Source organism: Camelus dromedarius, chromosome 8 (genome assembly GCF_036321535.1).
Source record: "Camelus dromedarius isolate mCamDro1 chromosome 8, mCamDro1.pat, whole genome shotgun sequence".
NCBI classification, from domain to species: Eukaryota; Metazoa; Chordata; class Mammalia; order Artiodactyla; family Camelidae; genus Camelus; species Camelus dromedarius.
This window is the reverse complement of record NC_087443.1, coordinates 70,922,680-70,927,940: the sequence shown is the minus strand read 5'-3', so window position 1 is coordinate 70,927,940 and position 5,261 is coordinate 70,922,680. Positions and strand designations below refer to the sequence as shown.

General features: G+C 43.0%; 1 protein-coding gene across 6 annotated transcripts in view; it reads left to right on the top strand.

Moving 5' to 3' along the window:
* LOC105095098 (heat shock 70 kDa protein 12A) overlaps positions 1 to 5,261 on the top strand; it is a 272,860-nt gene that overhangs the window by 115,742 nt on the left and 151,857 nt on the right. The gene's annotated exons all lie outside the window — the stretch shown is intronic.

The window sequence follows — 5,261 nt, the reverse complement described above, 5'->3', positions numbered from 1 at the left end:
CTCCCCGTCGCTAGGCAACGCAGAGACATCCCGACCCCAGATCTCGCGAGGCTGCCAGCCCGGGTTCTTCCCGCAGCCAGAATCGGGAAAAGGTTCCTTCGCCCTCCGATCTCGTTCTCCCTGAGGGTTTGGCCCCCAGGGTTGGGTACCTTGACTCCTGAGACTAGCACCCTCCTGGCGTCGTTTTCCACCACTTTCCCCGACGGTTTTCAGGTGGGCGCGCCGGGTTCCCGGTGGCCCTGGGACTCGGGGCCGTCAGGCCTTCCCCGCTTCGTTCCCCGCGGTCGGGAGCTCACCCGGGCGGCGGCCTGCCCGTGCCGGCCCAGTCAACTGGAAGGGTTGTAAGAACTCAGGGTAGCCTTACTAAGCTGCGGAGGTCCCAGGAATTCATTCATTCGTCCGTTGTTTACCTGTCGTGAGCCGAACAGTGTTCTTGCTCGGCGGACTGCGACGTCCAGTTGAGAACCGGCTACGGGAGATTAGTGGAGTGAAATCAATGGAAGGGAAAAGCCAGTATGGGACCAAAAAAATTGGGGTGAACCTTACGGGATGGTTATGGTTAGGACAGGCCTATGGGGTGAGGTGTTACAGGCAAGACTTGAGGAGAAGCAGGAGTAGAGGACTGTTACTGGGTCATGTTCCGTCTCCAGAACCTTCAGAGGCTGCCAGCGTCCTGCTCTTTTAAATCCAAGCTGCCTGCTTGGTTTCATTACACCTGCCAGGTTTCACGTGCCGTTATAGAACTTCTCACTGTGCGCCCTTTGCTCTAGATACTCCTGCAGGAAATGGCTGAGATGTTCGTGTTCCACTCTTGCCTGTTTGTGTTCGTGATCTAAGCAGGCCGTTTAAAACATTCTTGCTGCACTTTGCTCATCTGAAACACAGTCTTAATGACTCTGCCTGCTTCACAAGTCAGGCAGAATAAAATGAGAACATGAGAGAAAACACTTTGAAACGAGATAGTTATTTTCAACAGAGGCAGGTAGATATATACAAATAATGTGATTGTATAAATACTGTTATTGGAACCCAGACATGCACCTCCTTCTGAACTCTCCCAGTGTTTTCTCCAGTTCTCTAATGGAAGATCACACTTTCTGGGGCGTGATAGGTCATGATGGGGCTGGCTTATCTTTGCTAAATGGAAATCCCTCCATGGTAGGAGCCAAGTTTGAGTCATCGTCACATCCACAGCACAGCCTGGGGCCCCACAGGGACAGAGCATGCGCTCTGCTGAGTGGGTGTTGAGTGAACCTTTATTCAGAATAAGCCAGTGCTGTTGCTGCTGTCTCCATTCCACCATTGTGCCTTTCCTCATACCCATGTAAGTGGAAGGACCCCCTTCTCTCACACGGCCGTCCTTTCTATCCTTTAATGCCGGTGGAGTCCCACATCAAAGCAGGCCCGCTCCACACTCCAGCTCGTATTCTGGCCAGTGCTTTATTTTTTTTGAATTCCTTCTCCATTTGCAGCTAGAGCCACAAAATTCAACCTTTAGGGATGTCTTGACTCATTTGATATTTTAGTGGAAGACTGGAAGTATCCTGGGCTGGGGCCATGATGTCTCAGAGTCTCCCCTCTTTTGGCCTCTAAATTCCTTGAGGACAGGAACTTGGTCTGTCTTGGTCACCATTGCGTCCCCAGCATCAGTACATTACTGACAGAACAGACACTCAGTAAATGTTTGTTGAATGAAAGAATGGATTTTACACATAATAAACACTTAACTCATAATCAAATGTTTTGGAGTTGGGTGAATAATGAATACACCAGACTGATTCAAGGAGAGAGTTTATTTTCAGGAAGAAGGGAAAATAAGGATGGAAAAGTGGTCAGGTGAGATTGTGAAGAAACTGGGATACCACTCTGTAAAAGAGTGGGGAGCACCCCCCAACCTCTGAATATGGGATGGGCAAGATGGAAGTGGTGTTGTAGGAGGTTAACTGGCAGCAGTGGGTAGGTTTGGTGGGTATTTGGTTGTACAAAAAGCAGATAATAACATAGATGCAAGAGCCTAAACAGTAATGGGAGCAATGGGGAGAGAAGGTTGAGAGAAGTAACAGGAAGGAAGGATGAAATCCCTTTGAGTGATTGGATGCGTGGTTCGGGAACCAACGATGACTCCATCGAGGATACCTTGTAGAATTCTGTTTCAGTTGACAGAAGTGAGATCTGGTTTTGATGGAGGGAACATGGTGTGTTTGGTTTTAGATGTGTAGAGCTTGAGATATCAAGAAGCACTGAGGCATATCAAGATTCTTTTGAAAATAAATGTGTTTAATTAAATATCCCAGAGGATATCCCAGAGGACAAGGAGGACTGAAGATACAGATGTAAGACATCCACAAATAATTTAAAGTTGAGTAAGAATAGATGAATCCTCTGGGGGAAAAAGGGAAAATCCTCTTGAACTAAGGACCTAAATATTGGGGAGGGAATTTATTTAGGACATAGTGGGAGGATGAGGATCTCTAGCAGGAGACAAACAAGGAGGACTTAGAGAAAAAGAAAAAAAATCACGTCCCAGAATCTAGGGCAGAGAGTTTGGGGACTATGTCAGATGTGTGTGTGTGTGTGTGTACATATACATAGAATAAAGTCTGAAAGGATGTGCATTTGCATGTTAATTGTGTCTTCCTTAGGTGATGGGATCCTTTTTTTTATGTGTTAGTAGTATCTGATTTTCCCAAAATGTATTCTTTATACAGCTTTGAATACATGAAAAGTATTTGAGGGAAGGATATTAAGTCAAATGTTATAGGAGAATTAAAGACTGAAAAGAGATTTCTAGGAACTCAGTTCTTCCCTTATGGATCGTTCCATCTTCTCAAAGAAAAATAAAGCTACATGCAGGCTAAATAAATAAATAAACCTCCCATCCCTGTTTACTTCTGTCATTCACTCAGTCAACCAATATTTATTGAATATTTACCATATGTCAGGCACTGTTCTAGGCTCTGGGGGGAAAGCAGTGAATAAAATGGATATCATTTCTTCTCTTCATGTCACTTAAGTTCCATTGGCACTTCAGTAGCCCTTACACCCTAGTCAGTGGTTGGGACAATAAGCTGAGATAATAATAGATGTCAAAGCATTTTGAAAAGATGGTATGCTAGGGGCTTAACAGCCTATTGATATAGATCCAGAGTAAATACAATGATTATTCATGCATATTCCAATTTTCTTCTTTTCCATAGATGTTAGAAGTATTAGTGTTTTGCTGTAAAATACATTTATGCAGGTACATATTTTATATACTTTACACATTCCTTATTTTAGTACCTTGGTGGCTATATTTCTCCTTTGTATTGAGACTAAATGTCTGAGGGCACTTACAGAGCATCAGAGCTTGAAAGGGATTGAGTGCTGCTAACCACTAAAGGTGAAAACTGGGGAGTTGATGAAGGGAGGGAAATGAAGGGAAGGAAAGGCTCAGGAGATGTAGAAAGTTCTGGAACATCCAGGGAGAGAGGGTAGGACCGTATTCTTCCTTTAGAAAGAGAATGGGGTGTCCACATTGGAAGGGGATATATGGTGTGGGACAAAGACCCTTTGGGAATTAGAAAACTGAGATTGGAGTTCCAGCTGTCCTCAAGATCTTCTGGGACCTCATCAATAAAACAAGAGGGTTGGACTAGATCATTGTTTCCTAAACCTTTTTGCGTATGAACACTCTATTTTAACAGCAACAAATAATTGAGACATCCCCTCCCCTACCATGGCCCAGGTAATAGTGGTTATATATAGTGACTATGAATTCAGTAGTCCCTTGAGAGGCATTTGTGTTTCATTCATGGAAACTCTGTACAAATGGCCAAAAATACATTTACAGGCAAGCCATTCCTCAGTGTTGGGGGTGTGCTTGGTGTATGTTTAGTCCTCGGGCTTTTCAGGGACCCAATGAGCTGGGTCTCCCCATCTGGATCTCTTCTACTTTGTAGCTCTGATTCAAGATAAAATATCAGGACATATTAGTCTATTCCTATCTGCTAATTGAAGATCTTTCATAGAGGAAATGAACCATTTTCAATCTGCATTTCAAAAAGAATTTCTAAGCTATGTCAGACAGTTCCTAAATGAATGAGGATAAGAAAAATCTATTTGTTCATTTTTCCTTAATCCTTTCCAACACCTTTATCTAAATTGGAAGTTGTTTGCCCTGACTTTAATGTTCAGAAGTGATTATTTAGATGTTATTTTGGGGTTGCTATCAAGTGCTTGTTAATTCTTCTTTCCAGCATTTGCCATCTGTGTTGAATATCATTTTTCACTGGGAACTAATGAACATGGTTGCAGGTGCCTTTAATCATAGAATCATAGACAGTGGAGACAGAATAGTTGGAAATGTTGCCTTTTCCTCATCTAGAAAATGGGAGTAATAATGTTACCCTCCTTTACCCAGTGTCATGAATGAGAAATACGATTGCCAAACGAATTGCAGTGTAAGTAGCTGTAAATTAAATGCTAAGTAATAAAAGTAGGAATAATTTGACTAATAAAAAATGTTTTTTTTTTCCTAATTTGATTTTTTTCATTACTAATGCCTCCTGGCAGTAGTCATTTCCACTGTGGTAGTAAATAACAGCAAAACCCGCACTGCAGCTACCACTGATGGGGCACTTGTCTATGCCTGGGTCTTCTTTCGTATCATCCCACTGAATCTGCAGAATAGTCACAAAAGGTAAGTGATTGGTCCAAGGTTACACAGTTAATAAATAGTGGAGATGGAATTTTAACCCAGGTCTGGTTGGCTTCAGTGCCCATGGATTCCCGCTGTGCTCCACTGCATCTCAAATCTAGAACTCTTAGATTCTGCTGCCTCATGTCAGCTTTTGCTAGACTCTTCCCCATCCTCTCTACAGAAGCCAGTTGAGTTGATCACAGTAAGGGCTTAGAGAAAGGAGCCTGGGTTCATGGTGTGAACCTCTTGGTCACTGTTTCTCAGTCAGGGCTGTACATTGGAATCACCTGGGGATTCTACTAGATTCTACTGGAATCTAAGCACCATTAGAAGTTGAGCACCATGAAGAGAAGGATTACTTGTTTTATTCACTGCTGTAGTATTGAAAAATGCTGATGCCTGGGCCCTACCCCAGACCTATTAAAACAAAATCTCTAGCAGTTGGGCCCAAGCACAGGTGTTTTATTTTTTTTTTTTAAAGTATGTGTGTGATACGTGCAGTCAAGGTTGAGAACCACTCCTCTAAAAGATTTCTACATGGATCATGTCATAAAGAGAATGAAAAATATTCACTCAGGAA